We start from the raw sequence: 16979 nt of genomic DNA, 5'->3' as shown, positions 1-16979 counted from the left end.
AGGATAAGACCCACCTAGAGTTTTTAATAAAAATGCAGAATCAAAGTCCCCACCCTTAACCTACTGAATCAAAGTTGCCCCAGGAAATTTTGCTGCATGCAGAAATTGTAGACATACTACTCCTCACTCTCCATCAGTGATCTCATCATTAGCCATAGTTTTAAGTACCATTTGTTTGCTTCATTACTTGCAAATTTCTATCTTCACTACAAACCACTCTTTGAAGCCCTACTCTCATATACTTTGTTGCCCCTCATTTCTCCTCTTGGACGTTTCGTAGGTATCTCCAACTTAATATGTCCAAACAAAATGTTAAATACTTTCTCAGAACCTGTTCCTTCCACATTTTTTCCATATCTCAACAATTGGGGCCATCTTTCTCAGAGTTTCTTCAGCATTATTCGTTCCTTCCTGCATGTTATGCACAGTATCCAACCGATCAGCAAGTTCTGGTGATCCTACCTCCAGATTACACCATGGCTTCATATACTTTTTTTTACAAATCCATCCACTGCCTTTTTTCTAGCCCACCTTGTGCCTTTTGTGATCTGCTGAAATTAGCTTCTAATTTGTCTCCCTGTTTCACCTTTAGCTTGCTTCCAACTTATTCTCTGTATTTAGGAACTAGTGTAATCTTTTTTTTTTTTTTTAAGATTTTATTTATCTTTTTGTCAGAGAGAAAGAGAGCACAAGCAGCAGGAGCAGCAGGCAGAGGGAGAAGCCGGCTCCTCTCTGAGCAGGGAGCCCAATGTTCACTTTGATCCTAGGACACTGAAATCATGACCTGCGCTGAAGGTAGACGCTTAACCGACTGAGCCACCCAGGTGTCCCCAGCGTCATCTTTTTAAAATGTCATGCATGTCCTCTGTTGAAATCCTTTAATGACTTCCCACTCCTCTTTAAATTCAGTTCATACATCTTAGGGTGGCTTCTATAACAGCTCATGGCCAACGTGGTAGGCCTCATCAGTCGGCCTCTGCCCCCAGCCCACAAGCCCTCACTCACTGTGGTCCAGACATAGTGACTTTCCCTTGGTTCCCTGATGGTCTTCTGTCTTAAAGCCTTTGTGGGTACAGTGGCCTCTTCCTGGAAGACTTTTTTTCCTGGTCCTTGGCTCCTCACATCGCAGATCCCTTCACTCGTGTCAGGGATCAGGTTAAGTATTGTGTACTTAGGGAGACATTCCTCATCATTTACTTTATTCAGACCTTCCTGAGCCTCAGCACACAATATTCTCCCTGTTCCTTATTCCTCTCCTCTACAGTACCTGATATGTTGTGGTTGGAGGAGGAGAGAACCTTGGCTGCTTTCATCACTACTGAATACTCATCACCTAGAACAGTGCTGAGCCAGTAAAAAACACTCAATGCATATTTATTAAATGAATTAATTAAGGTTTAGATTTTGTTTGTTCTTTTTTTTTAAGGTTTTATTTATTTATTTGACAGAGGTCACAAGTAGGCAGAGAGGCAGGCAGAGAGAGATGGGGAGGAAGCAGGCTCCCCACTGAGCAGAGAGCCTGATGCGGGGCTCAATCCCAGGACCCTGAGATCATGACCTGAGCCGAAGGCAGAGGCTTAACCCTCTGAGCCACCCAGGTGCCCCAGTTTTGTTTGTTCTTAATGGAAGGCCAGTAAATATTAGATGGGGAATAGAATTTGGGTGAGACTTTTAATAATAACTCATTTCATATTGAAAGTGGAAACCTATGAACTAAAATCTAATGTGGAGTTGTAGTAATTCAACTCTACCCCATATTCCATCTGTCATCCTTTTATATGGTTTAACATAAATATTTAACAATATTAACTAGTCAACACTTAACTTCCTTTACTTGTGTAACTCACAGTAAGATTTTGTACCACAATCTTTAAAAATTCAGCATTCCAGAAATAGTAATTTTTTTCATTTATGTGAAAAAAGACCAAACACAAGGTTGACCTTAGATACAGGTGTAAAATGGCCATTTGCCTATACACTCTGACTTGAGGCAGGTTATAAAAGCAAAAACAACTAAAAGGTATTCATGATTGATTGTTGTTCCTGAAATTTCACCATTTTGAATATTGTCTTCTCCTTGGGGTTCTGTTAAAATTTTATGTACATGAAAGGGTCATTACATTATTAAAGTTCAATGTACATGAGATCTGTTGAATCACTTTTATCCTAGTAGAACTGTGTAGCAATAAAATAGTTTTCTTATTCTTGGAATAAAAGTGAACTTTAAGATAAAACTGATCCCCATATAACTCTAGGATAGCATAATTTTATTGTTAATCAGATATATTTATGTAAGATTCTGCCCATTACTGCACTGTGAGCTCATAAGAGCAAAAAGGAGTCCATCATTAGGACACCACATCATAGAACTCACAAAATTGTATTGAAAGAATGAATAAGTGAGCCAAATATATAATAGCAGCTTTTTATGGCTGGTGCCATTATTTAAAATAAAAAATTCTGTAAAATAATTGATACGATGTTAAAACATGCATAAATATGCTTATAGGCTTTGGAGGAAGAAATAAGTCTTAGTTGGCCTTTTTTCATTGATAATGCGTAAGATGTTTGATACTGGATACCAAGTGTCACACTTGGTGTTTTTAATCGTTGTAGTACAAATTTGCTTTGTCAAGTCTTACATTAGGTCCTTTGTGTTTTCTTTCTTTTCTTTCTTTCTTTCTTTCTTTCTTTCATTTTAGTGTAGTTGACACACAACGTTACACTTATTTCAGGTGTGTTTTCTCCTTTCTCATCTAGCCATTTTCACCTATGCTTGGCTTATTTTTGTTAAGTAGTGCAAATATTGAGTAACGTGTATTGACGTTGGCACACTTTCACAACCCGCCTGTGGCCTTTCTCCTCATTACCTTATCTGACACTCTTTAAACTGTATTTTTACTATTCTTGCACAACTGATTTTAGCGAAATAGAGAAGCCATCAGTTTTCATCCCCTGTCTGCTATTTTTCTCACAGCAGGAGCTGTGGCTACTTCTAGGGTACCATTAGCAAGTTAAATGCTGAATATCACATTTTGGATTGTGGCCTTTTATGAGTCATTTGTCTTTTGAACAAGGTGTGTCCAATGTTGGAAAGAAATCAGAACAAGGTCTACACTGGAGTGCCAACAAGTTTTTCAAAAGGAGTTGCCACACCCAAACCTAAAGCATTTTTTTCAACAGCTAAGATTAAGAGTAATTAACATTTAATATGCCCCCACTTAAATGTCCGTTACGTTTCCATGAAAATTAGCATTTTAGCCATGTGTGTCATCACTCATTTTAACTTCTTTATCTTTCAAAGGTCTGTCTTTCTTGGAACAGTCTTTTCTCAGCAGAGATCTTTGTTTTAGATTGACTGCTTTTCTACCGAGAGTAATCCTGATCTGTGGAGACTGATGGTTTCAATGAACTGATATCAGCATGGTGGGCTCTTCGCAGGCCCCCATTGCTCATGATGAAGACAAGGTTCATTTGGGTAGTGAGGAAAAAGAGCTTAATACCCACATACCCACACCTTGTACAGATCATTGCTTTTCCATGCTGAAATCTTCCCCTAAGTAAGTGCATTCTTGAAGAGACTACTTCTTTGGTCGTCGATCGTCTATGTTGTGGAGGGGGATACTCCTTGGTAGACCTATCTTCTAAGACTTTACAAAATAAAAACAATCAAATTTGGGTCATTTGTTAACCTTTTCTGTGTGTGTACTAGTAGCCATATTTTTCTACTAGTAAATAGTTTTCTGTGACTATTTTATGTGCACAACTTGGGATTTAACATCCTTCTGTGTATTCAAGAAAACCCTATCTAACATATATAAAGTTAAGCAGAGTTTTTATAGTTTTTATGAATGTTTTGTGTGAAGATAAGTCAAAAAGATAAGCTGTGTCCTATATGCATACCCACACATTTGATGGGAAACTTGTGGGGAGTAGGGGGTGATGGAGAACACTGTCCTTTCTCGCACATAAGCAGACCTGTTCCCTCATTTGAAAACTTTGCATGCACACTGTAAACCACCACAAAACCTTCATCATTCTGGCTGCTTACTTCAAAATCCAGTCTAGTTATCAATCTTGCAATTCCTGAAGCCAGCACATTATTCAAGATTCTTAACCCCAAGGGGAAAAAAGTCTCCCTTTTTTTTGCTCTTGATTCTTTTATTTCATTAATATGGGCTAAGATTGCTTTACCTTTTTCTACTATAAGAAATAAATCATAAAGATGGCTTTAGGTATCATACAGTACAAATCACCTTGCACCTTGCCTGTTCTCCCTACATTAGGTTTTGGAAATGTATGCAAGCACCTGGGTGTGCTCTAGCTTATGGATCTTAATGGCTCTGCCCTTCTGCACTGAGTGAATGTATTGTTGCCTGTTTGTTCCTCCCTTTCTTGGTAGATTCTTGGATGATTTCCACTCTTTTGTTCTTCCATACAGTACTTCTGTGACCCATACAGCATAGTGGTTAACAGACTCAGAATTAGATTGCTTGTGTTTGTATGTCCACCAAGCTATGCAACTGTGGCAAGTTATAAACTGCTGTGCCTCAGTTTACTCATCTGTAAAATGCAGTACATTTTCTATGGGATAGGTAGGTTATGAGCATAATAGAGTAAAAGCACAGAAGGGATTTGGAACTGTGCCTGGCACGTAAGAAGCATGATTCAAGTGTAAGCTGTTAAATTTATTAACACAGACCTTCTACATGCCTCCTGAAGTGTTTAAATGTGACACTTTCTCTTGGGTAGATAACTAGGGGGGTGATTTATGGGCCATAGCAATGGAATATCTTCAGTTTTACTAAAATATTGTTAAATCGTTCTCTAAAGACACTGTGTACCAACTTATACGTATGGTGTGCAAGTTCCTTTTTATCCTCCACTTCAAGTCTATTGTCAGACTTCTAGTTTTTTTCAGTGTGACAGGTGGCAGAGTAGCTCTCTGTTATTTTAATTTGCAATCCCTGACAGAGAGTAAAATTGAAAATCTTTTCTAGTTGGCCTTTCTGGGTATTGCTATTAATATTCTTTGCTTAAAACAAAATATACAATACCGTATCCAAGCATATGAAATTAAAATATAAGGAAACTCACTTTTTATCTTGAGGAGGAAGGGGCAGAAGAATAGGATTTAGCTGTATCTGTAACATTTTATTTCTTTATTTTTTTACGCTGATCAAGATTTTATTTAAACTTTAGTGAACAATCCTATAGAGACTTTGATATGTAAATATCTAAAATGTTACATCTTAAATTTAGTTGGTGAAGAATGCATTTAGCTATAAGCATGAGTTTAGTCCTCCACACTGAAACAAGATACTAAACTGTAAAACAAAACAAAATAAAAAACCCCACTTCCTATTTTTGAAAATCCCAGTTTATTCAGTAGATTATAAAAATGCATAAGTCTTGGATAAGAGAATTGGCTGTACAAAAGTACTCCCTTTTCACAGTATTCCTTTTTAGTTCATATGGGAGTTATTGCTTCTGCTGTAAGATTGAACTGTTACAGCACTAAAAGACAACTGTTTAGGGAAGATGCAGGAAAAGGAAAAGGAAATGTATGTAAGGCAATATTTCTTTTACGTACAATAAGCATTATAGTGTTTTAGGAAGACAAGGTAAAAATTACTCAAGGCTAGCTGGGTTCTCACTGAATAAAAACAATGGGCTAAATACTGAGCTTCTTGTATCAATCTAATAATCAGCACCTTGGTTGCCATATTGGTAATGGGGGTAGTTATCTTGGTATTCACCATGATATTCATCTGGGTATTCTGCCTGATAATCACTACCACTAATTTCAGACCTGTTTGTTCCTTTTCCTTGACTTCCACTCTGAATGACAGGTTCTGTGGAAGCAGTGCCATATTTGCCGCCCAAGCCCAAACACACTCATTCCTTTCCAGGAAGCAACTTTGTTGGTTCTCTTGTGTAGAGACATCATCGTGTTGTCTGCTGGTTGTAATGTTAGCTTCTGATCATAGATGTCTTCTCTGGTAGCTGGTGCTAACATCCCCGCCAGGCTTGCTTCTTTGTTGGGGCCCATCTGCAGACTAATTGTGGTCTGGTCAGTAGGTTTGTCAGCTTGCATTTGGGGATCATACAGATGCCTCCTGATCCCATACTGTCATACCTGTGTGGCTGGTGCATTTGTTGGTTCCCATCTGCAAACCAGTTACATTTTGGCCAGCTTTTAATTTTCATTCATCAAAACGTCTTGTTTGTTTTTCAGCCTACTTAACTCCAATGTCAAGGGTTGTATGGAATCCTTTTATTTTAGCCAGACCTGTGAGAGCCACCAGTGTAGTCTGAACCTGGGTCATGTTTCCATTCTCAAAAATATCATTTGCTTCAGATATGTCATGTGGCTTCATGTCATAAGAAGCCTGGATGGCTTTAATAAAGTTGCCAATATTCTCCAACTGAGGCCAGTTTAACAGGGACTCATTAACCTTCACTGAGCTTGGCTGTTGCTTTTTGATGAGCTCGTAGGGGATGGTGCCATCTTTTAAGCACAGCAGAGCGTTGATGTCAGTGTGCGGTCACTTCTATTTAAATTCAAAGATCTTCTTCTGCCTGATGATCATACTTGGAAGCGATCTTATTCTTGACCTCTGCCGAGAGCCTGTAATAAGGGCCCTTGTTGAAGAGGGTGATAGTGGTTCGGGTGGCAGGAAGAGACTGTGCTCAGGTCTGGGGGTTTCTCCTACTTGGCTTCCACACTCCTGAGCCTGAGAAGTGGCTGTATCATGAGATGCTCGGAGCTCGCACCCATGACAAGTGCAGGAGATGCCCTGATCGGTAACATTTTTTCTTTAAACACCAAAAATTTGAAGAAAGCTTGGAAAATGTTTATTTATCTGGGTGATGAGGAGCTGGTTATATTTTATATTATTTGTCATTTTCATAATGTTTCCAATATTCCAGAAATTAAAAAATCAATTTAGGTTTCATTATCAAGCCAGGGAATCATGTTTGGGATTCAGCAATTAAAAAGTGATAGAAATATTCAAAATATTGATTAAGAAAATTAGTATGAAATGGCTATCAGACACATGAAAAAATTTTCATCATCACTAGCCATCAGGGAGATTCAAAATAAAACCACATTGATATATCACCTTACACCAGTTAGAATGGCCAAAATTAGCAAGACAGGAAACAACATGTGTTGGAGGGGATGTGGAGAAAGGGGAACCCTCTTACACTGTTGGTGGGAATGCAAGTTGGTGCAGCCTCTTTGGAGAACAGTGTGCAGATTCCTCAAGAAATTAAAAATAGAGCTTCCCTATGACCCTGCCATTGCACTACTGGGTATTTACCCCAAAGATACAGATGTAGTGAAAAGAAGGGCCATCTGTACCCCAATGTTTATAGCAACAATGGCCATGGTCGCCAAACTGTGGAAAGAACCAAGATGCCCTTCAACGGACGAATGGATAAGGAAGATGTGGTCCATATACACTATGGAGTATTATGCCTCCATCAGAAAGGATGAATACCCAACTTTTGTAGCAACATGGACGGGACTGGAAGAGATTATGCTGAGTGAAATAAGTCAAGCAGAGAGAGTCAATTATCATATGGTTTCACTTATTTGTGGAGCATAACAAATAGCATGGAGGACATAGGGAGTTAGAGAGAAGGGAGTTAGTGGAAATTGAAAGGGGAGGTGAACCATGAGAGACTATGGACTCTGAAAAACAATCTGAGGGTTTGAAGTGGCGGGGGGGGGGGGTAGGTGGGTGGGGAAAACAGGTGGTGGGTATTAGAGAGGGCACGGATTGCATGGAGCACTGGGTGTGGTGCAAAAATAATGAATACTGTTATGCTGAAAATAAATTTAAAAAAAAGAAAGAAAATTTGTATGTGTTACTGTAAGAAAACCAATTTCTTACAATAACATTTTAATCTTAAAAGTATAAATAGTAAACAATCTGAGGGGTTTGAAGTGGCGGAGGGGTGGGAGGTTGGGGTACCAGGTGGTGGGTATTATAGAGGGCACGGCTTGCATGGAGCACTGGGTGTGGTGAAAAAATAATGAATACTGTTTTTCTGATAATAAATAAATTGGGGGAAAAAAGTATAAATAGTAGAATTAAAATAATGAGAACAGGGGCACTTGGGTGTCTTAGTGGGTTAAGCCTCTGCCTTCGGCCCTGGTCGTGATCTCAGGGTCCTGGGATCAAGCTTCACGTTGGGCTCTCTGCTCAGTGGGGAGCCTGCCTCTCCCTCTCCCTCCGCCTGCTGCTCCCCTTGCTTGTGTTCTCTCTCTCGCTGTGTCAAATAAATAAAATCTTAAAAATAAAATAAAATAATGAGAACAATCAATTTATTTTAAAAATAGAGGAAATAGTGACACCTGTGTGGTTCATCCTGTTAAACATCTGCCTTCTGCTCAAGTCGTGATCTTAGGGTCCTTGGATCGAGCCCTGCTCAGTGGGAGCCTGCTTTTCCTTTTCCTTCTGGCCCTCCTTTTGCTTGTGCTCTCTCTCTCTCTCAAATAAATAAATAAAAATCCTTAATAATTTTTTTTAAATATGGAAAATATATTTGGAGAGAAAATTCTCCAGCTTCCTGACAATAGAAGATGATTATGGTATGATAAAAATTAAGATATCCTTGAGAATATTGTATTTTAAATGTTTTCTGAATATGTTACCAAAATTAATTATGTCTGTAAAATTTTATTTAAATATTGTATAAAAGTACCATTTTTCTTAATCTTAGAATGATTTCTATTTTATTTTATTTTTTTTAAGATTTTATTTATTTGACAGGGAGAAACAAGCTCCCTGCTGAGCAAGGAGCCCAACGACAACCTATCCCAGGACCGTGAGATCATGACCTAAGCCAAAGGCAGATGCACAACCAGCTGAGCCACCTGGGCACCCCAGAATGATTTCTATTTTATATATCATTAAAATAGGTTAAATGTGTTGTTATTGCTAATGTAAGGAGGCAAATGACATAAACCCATCTGCTTTCATTGCTTTTCTGTATCTATCTATAGATATAGATATCTCTCTATATATACATTCAATTTGGTATGCAGTCCTGTCTTTGTAATAATTACTTAATTTAATTAATGTGGAAACTGATTTTAACATGGGCAAATGACATGTATGATTACATCATCTAGATAGTTTTCTTATCCATGCTGAAAAGTTATAGGTTCAGAGCAAAAAATTCAACTTAAATTTTACCCAATAGGGTTTAAAGGCTAAAGGGTCAATTTTCCTGGACAGTGTTGACTAGAACTCTAAATGAGTTTTTGAGGAAAGTATCAGGTAATCTTTTGCGGATTTAAAAAAATCATTAGAGCTTTGTTCAATTCCTATGCTTGGAAGTTCCTACTATTCTTTAAGACTACATGTGAACATGAAATAACCTTTCCTTTGTATTTCTCAATGTTTCCCATAATAAATTTTTATTATTTAAGAAGATTTTTTATTTGATTATACTAATACTCTGAATTAGATTTTCTAATATAGATTATAATAACTTATGAAACACTTCAGTGATCTAAGGATAGAATAATATATAATAAAACTATTGGTCTCTTAATTTTCTAGATCCCAAAATAATAAAGTCTAGTAACACTCAGACTTGGCAATTTGAAAATTAGGTAAATTGTGGATAGAGTCATCAGATATTTAAAATAGCTGTATTAGGGTGCCTTGGTGGCTCAATTGATAAGTGTCTAACTCTTGGTTTTGGCTCATGGGTCATGAGATTGAGCCCCATGTCGGGCTCCATACTCAGTGGGGAGTTTGCTTGAAGATTCTCTCCCTCTGTCTCCCCCCATCTTAAAAAAATAAATAAATCTTTACAAAAATCTTAAAAATTAAAAAAGTAAAAATAGCTATATTGATACATTTTTGAAAAACAAATTATGCACATTTAAAGTGTACAATTTGTTAAGTTTTGAGATATATATGTATATCTATACACACACACACACACACACACACACACACACACCTATAACATCATCAATACAGTTAAGATTGTGACATACCCATTACCCCTGAAATTTCCTCTGACCTCTCGGTAATCCTTCACTCTACTCCCTCATTTCTAGCCAACCACTGATCTACTTTCTGTCACAAAAAATGAGTTTGTGTTTTCTAGACTTTTACATACATATTTTTGCATATTAGCACTGTTCATTAATACTGCACAGGTAAGGGGCACCTGGGTGGCTCAACTGGTTAAATGTCTGCCTTCAGCTCAGGTCAGAAATCCAGGAGTAGCTTTGTTGGATGACTTTGGTCCAGCCTGTTTCACGATGTTGCGGTCACACTGTTGGTGAGGGCTGTGGTTATCAGAATGCTTTACTTCACTAGAAGTTCTCTTCCAAAGATAGCTTACTCATCTGCCCGTTGGCTGAAGGCCAAATTCCTCAGTGGCTTACTCCTGCTGTTAGAAGACATCAGACCTCATATTTTGGCTTTTTTATAGGATTGTTCAACATAGTGTTGGGCTTCCTACAGAGAGCATGTTACAAGAAAGAGAATGAGCATGACCAAAATGAAAGCTGAATTATGTTGGAAGTCAAATACCATCTCTTCTCCCATATGCTGTTGGTCACTCAGAACAACCTTGGTTCACTATGGGAGAGGGCTACGCACCTGATTCACTGTAGGAGCTGGATGTCATTGAGGCCATCTCGAAGGCTAGCTATCACAATATATTTAGGCTATAAAATCAAACTGTTTGGGAACCCTGGGTGGCTCAGTTGATTAAGCGGCTGCCTTTGGCTCAGGTCATGATCCCAGGGTCCTGGGATTGAGCCCCACATCGGGCTCCCTGCTCATCAGGGACCCTGCTTCTCCTTCTCCTTCTGCCTGGTGCTCTGCCTACTTGTGCTCTCTGTCCATCTCTCTAATAAATAAAAAAAAATCTTTTAAAAAATAAAATTAAAAAATCACATCAAACTGTCCAATAAGTTTTAGAATTCATGTAATCAGCCCATAAACCCACATTAGCCATATCTGTTTGCCTATAATTTATGGGATGATTATGTAACAGTCTTTCAATTTACTGAATAATTTTAAAAGCACATATTTACTTAATACTTTATTACCAGAATTTGGAGGTAATAATACTACATTTCCTTTAAATGTCCTCTGTGTTGGGGTGCCTGGCTGGCTTAGTCAGTAGAGCATGCCACTCTTGATCTTGGGATGGTGGGTTCAAGCTCCGCATTAGGGGTTAAGATTACTTAAAAAGAAAATCTTTAATAAATAAATAAATACTCTTTATATTTTAAGAACTTTTTGTTAAATCCTTCTGTGGGGGTTTTTTTTTTTAGTATATATTTAAGTATTTATGAGAGTTTCAGAACAAAAGAGAACCATCTCTATCAGTAAAACCTTCAGCATATTAGAAAAGAATCTGAATCTATTTTTTTTAAAGATTTTATTTATTTATTTGACAGAGAGAGATCACAAGGAAGCAGAGAAGCAGGCAGAGAGAGAGGGGGAAGCAGGTTCCCTGCTGAGCAGAGAGCCCAATATGGGGCTCAATCCCAGGACCCTGAGACCACAACCCGAGCCGAAGGCAGAGGCTTAAACTACTGAGCCCCCAGGGGCCCTAAGAATCTGAATCTATTATATATAATTTTGTTCTTAAGAATTAGGGTTCCTGGGTGGCTCATTTGGTTAAGTGACTGCCTTCAGCTCAGGTCATGATCCTGGAGTCCCGGTATTAAGTCCTGCATCAGGCTCCCGGCTCCACAGGGAGTCGGCTTCTCTCTCTGACCTTCTCCCCTTTCATGTTCTCTCTTACTCTCTCTCTCTCTCAAATAAATAAATAAAGTCTTAAAAAAAAAAAAAGAATTAATAATGAGGGGCTCCGGGGTAGCTCAGTTGCTTAAGCATCTGACGCTTGATTTCGACTCAGGTCATGATCTCAGGGATCAAGCCCCAGTTGGGCTTTGAACTGCGCATGGAACCTGCTTAAGATTCTCTCTCTCCCTCTGCTCTCCCCCTCTTTCCCTCGCCACCCCCCCGCAACTCGTGTGTATGCACATGCTCTCTAAAAAAAAGAAAATAGAAAGAATAAGCATTAAATTAAAACAGATTCCCTAATCCAATATTTATTTTTCACAGATTCTACTGTAGCAAAAAGTTGTTCATATGAAGATTATGATTTTATTATTCACACTTTTCAATGGATTTCCAATATTTTAGGTGTAGATACATTTTAAAAATTTTTCAACCGGTGTTGCTTTGAAACTGGTATGGGAAGGCATAAAGAGGAGGAGTTGAGTTTAAAAATAAATCTCACTTAGAAATTCGGCATACTTTTAAAAGATCATGTAAAGCTAAATTATAGCTTATACTTAAACTCTAATAAAGACTCAAAATATTAATAGATGTTCTCCTATATTACCACTAATAGCGTATGTGACTCAAAATAAGCCCCCAGTGCAAACAATGAGAACTAAATTGAGCACAGCATCAAAAATCTGGCAGTAAAATCACTTGGCCCCACCCTGTAGCACATGCTGTTCCCAAGGAAGAAGCAGTACGTTCTTAGGCTTAAGGTTTGGCAAAGGTTCTCATCATTCTCAGACCTCCTTCAGACTCCCAGATCTGTATTCAGTTTCTTTTCATACCCCTGCCTGCCTCATCTGCTCTTGCTGATGACTTTATAAAACGTCAGGAATACCTGCACAATTTAATGTAATTTTAACGGCACCCCAAAACGCAAATTTAAAGTGAGCAGGTGAAGTAGCTTGCCTTTGCTTAGTGAACTGAAGACTTACCGAGGGTAGTGGGGGGCACATATATTGGCTGGCTGACAAAACCGAGTAGGCTAATAAGCTTAGACTGTTCCGTTTCCAAGATAACTCTCTATTTCCCCAATATTCCATGACTTTGTAAAGAGTACACCAGTCACTGACACTGCAAGACACTTTGGCTTCTCAGACCCCATTAGGCTCCCTGAGTGTAGCTGACATAGCACATAGGCATGGCCACAGCACATGACAGTGCGCAGGGCACCAGGTATCTATTCCCAAGAATGAATGTGGAAACTATTATTTACCTTGCATTTCTTCAAGATACATTTTAATTAAATTAGGAATGTCAGTGTTAAGAAGCAAAGTCTTGTTTCCTACATTTGCTCCTTAAATCAGAATGCTTTCCTTAGATTAATTTTAAGCATTCATTACATTAATCAATATTTATGGAGTTTCTAATAAAGGCCAAGCAACCATGTTCACAGTGGTGAACAAAACAAGGGCAAGGTTTCTACTCTGGGCATAAATACCTTAGCATTTGAGACTGACATAAGGGGGTCAATAAGCACACTTCAGGTAGTGGTGAGTGTTATGGTCAAAATCAGTTAGAGGGAAATGCCATCAGAGAAGGCATCACTGTGGAGATGACATGTGAACTAAAAGGAAAGGCAAAAATTGGGGCAGGCACTTTCGGGGCAGAGAAAATAACAAGTGCAAAGGAAGGCCCAGAGGCTAGAAAAAGCTTGACATGCTTGAGCATCAGATGGATAGCCATCACTTAGTGCACAAGACAGGAAGTCTTAGAAAACGGGAGTCAAGAGGTGGGCAAGGCCTTAGATTAGCATAGTATGTCTTTAAAATTTAAAACTTATTTTCTTTTTTTTTCTCAGTTTACTAAAATACATAGACCATCTGCCTTTTTGTAGCAGAGTAAATTTCAAGTTAAAGGACTCGCTGATGAGAATGTCATTATTTTGGCTACTTAATTTGCTGATGACGTCTCAAGTTTGGGAGATGGAGTATAAGTCACATGGAGCTTACAGCCAAGATCGTGTAAGACATTTGTAAGTAAGCAGTCAGGGATAGCATAGAAAGAGGAAGGATAGTATCCACACTTTGCCTTAATTGAATACTGCATTTATCTATTAATTTTGTGCAAATAGTTCAAATGGAAGTCGTTTTGTCTATAGATTTGTGCCCTTCTCTAGAATGAGGTGTGCCAGTAGGGTGCAGATGAGTCCTTGAACCCCAGCTTCCAAAGTGGTTGACTACCAGCTAGTCAAACTAAGAGGATTTACTGCAGCTGAAAATGTACATTGTTGGCCTATATAACTTTTTAAAAAAATACTTTATTTATTTTTGAGAGAGTGAGAGAGAGTGCACACGTACAAGAGTGGGTGGAGGGACAGAGGGAGAGTGAGAAGCAGGCTCCCCGCTATCCCAGGACCCCCGGGATAATGACCTGAGCCAAGGGAAAACACTTCACCAACTGAGTCACCAGGCACCCTGAGGACTGTATACTTTTTAAAGTATATACAAGAAATACATTTTGTCATAAGTTAGTTTAAATGCAGTACATCTGACATTTCTTTCTGAGATATTTCAAAGTCTGAGGAAAGAAATTTCTTTCCTTCTGTTTCTTGGACTTGTAAGTTTCACCCAGAGTGATCAAATTTAAAAACAAATAAATCTGATGTTACAGTGAATTACTTTCTACTCAGTGTCTAAGCACCGGGGCTTATTCTTCAGAATTGAGACAAGTGACAACCACTCAGTGTATTTGGTCCTTGACTGCTGTGTTTTTGTCTTTGTGGTTTCAATATATATGTATTAGAAGTGAAACTAACATAGTAAAATAAATATCCCAAGTGAGTGAAAAAATAATCCCTATGATTTCTCAAGGAAAAAAACTCAAATATAAACCTTGTCATAAACTTTGTGCTGCACCAGCACAAAGCAGCATTAACATACACAAGGAGGGGACTGCCAGGGCTAGATGTAGTGACCTTTATGGTACCGTCTTTGTTGGTATGCTGACCAACACAGGGTATAGACTAGGAAGGCCCAAGAAGCACCGACCCAAACCTAAAAAGTTTGGGCAGATTATGAAATTTGAGTCTTGGCTTTACAGAATGGTTTCTTTTATATGTATTTCCTTCCAAAATAGCTACTTCTCGTTAAGACTCCTTCCTGTTTTGTTGTTTGTTCATCTGTTTTAAAGAGGAAAATATCTTACTTTAGAGATAGAATATTGAATCCAGAATGCCCCTGAACCAGCACAAAGTTTAGCACATTTAATATCTATTTTGTATAAATATGAACATTTATAATATACATTTAAATTTAATTTTGTAAATTAATTTTGTTCAGACAAATGAAAATTAACCTATGGAAGGAAAGACAGCATATAAATATAATCCACTGTCAATGCTGATACGAAATTCAGGAGGTCTGGATTTTATGCCCTTACTTGTTATTTGTTCATTTTGTGCCTATTTCATCAGCTTAGAAATTTAAGTAATAGATTGGTGTTAGAGTAATAAAGTATGGATGTTCATATGTGTGCATATAATTCATCATACTTTAGAATTAAATTCATTATATGAGGTGTCCATGGAGTACCACAGGCTTAACACAGTGCCTCGCAAAACATCAGGACTCAATATATTATTAACTCTCCTTAACAGCCAGGTTTTCCCTTTTTCCTCCCCACCCCTCAAGGGTACTTGGGCATTTTGCATTCTCTTATCTTAATATTATATCAGGACTGAATTACCTCCAAAGTAACTTTTTACCTATGTGCAGTTAGCAATCAGGAAAAGAAAAAGAAGGGGGGGGGTGAGGAGAGAAATACATTTCTTTCCCTTTTTTAGGGGATCCCGGATGACAAGAACTTACATGCCTCTCCATTTACTGGCTTTATTCATCTGAATGCACAGATATTCCTTCTTTGAAGGCTATTATTTTGTTTCTGAGGCTTTCTTTGGGTTGTTTGCTTAGTGAGAGGGTAAGAAACTTTTTTCCATCTTGCCTTGCCTTTGGAGAGCTAGTGTGCTCATGTAGCTTAACACCATAGGAAAGGGAAGCACATCTTTAGGGACTTACTATGACTTACTAAAGCCCGTAACAATGTGATGGGTGAGGTCAGAAAGTGGCACACCTCGTCCACCCAGCCCCTGTGATCTGAATCTGACTTTCTGGAGTTGATTGCCTTTGCCTTTATCCAGCTCTCTCCAGGCCCAGCGGGATCTTAAAAGTAAGACACAGAATTTCAGGTGAACACAATTGCTTGGCAAGAATGCTAAGAAACGCTCTTGTGTAAGTGGCTGTACCATTACTTTGCAAATGTGTCCAGTTCCACTGTCACCTAGGTATGTTTATAGGCCTCAATACCTGAAAACACTTCAAAGCATCAATGTGAATTTCAAGTTGATTTGCGTCTGTTGTGTATGATGATTTGAAGCTGAAGATCCTTTGCAGACAAAGAGAATGGATAACACATGACGTTAACCACTATGCTTGGACCAACAAGTGGAGGATCTCGGCAATTCACCTTTCTTGGGTCCTCAGTGGGCATTTCATTGCCTTATGTGCTTCACATATTTTAATTTACCTCCAACTTTGCAAGTTGGTCATAGAAAATTTTTTTCAAAACCTGATAAACAGGCAAGTTCCACAGTTTAATTCCCTTAGTCAGGGTTGAGTCATTACTGTTTTCTCACCTTCACACCAGATGTCATCATTGAGGTTTGGGATTTGCTGAAACACTTTCCTCAGAATAAAAAGTTTCACAACTTCATATAGGTTAGGTTTTTCATTGTGTCTGATTTTTAGCATGCTTGAATAAGTTTAAATGCTGGTAACCGGTTGAAAGCAACTGAACCAAAGGAACTAGGAATGGTATCACAGATTCTTGGAAATCAGTTATGGTTAAAGATTAGAGCGGACTCTGCTGCTGCCTGTCTTTTTTGTGTAAACATAAAGTTCAAGGGTCACACATGACACAGGAAAAAAAAAAAGTAACTCCTTTTTTTAAAGTTTTTTAACTCTTTCTTTAAATAGTTTCCTGATTGTACCCTGTTTGCAAAGTGAATGAAACAGTTCAACTTCCTGGCTGCTGGGCTTTAACAGATAGCAGACTTACTGTCAGATGAATCACAGTATTTTTCACCTGCAGTTGAAGATAACGCTGCTCTGTCCCAGGTCAGTCCCCAGACCTCTG

General features: G+C 38.4%; 1 protein-coding gene and 1 pseudogene across 1 annotated transcript in view; one reads left to right on the top strand and one right to left on the bottom strand.

Annotated features, from left to right (window-relative positions):
- The window catches only part of ADGRV1 (adhesion G protein-coupled receptor V1), a 549981-nt gene that overhangs the window by 277511 nt on the left and 255491 nt on the right, over nucleotides 1–16979 (top strand). The gene's annotated exons all lie outside the window — the stretch shown is intronic.
- Nucleotides 5701–16594, bottom strand: LOC122896423 (annotated as a pseudogene).

The sequence above is a fragment of the Neovison vison genome, chromosome 1 (assembly GCF_020171115.1).
Source record: "Neovison vison isolate M4711 chromosome 1, ASM_NN_V1, whole genome shotgun sequence".
Taxonomy (NCBI): domain Eukaryota; kingdom Metazoa; phylum Chordata; class Mammalia; order Carnivora; family Mustelidae; genus Neogale; species Neogale vison.
This window is presented reverse-complemented; position numbering and strand designations above follow the sequence as displayed.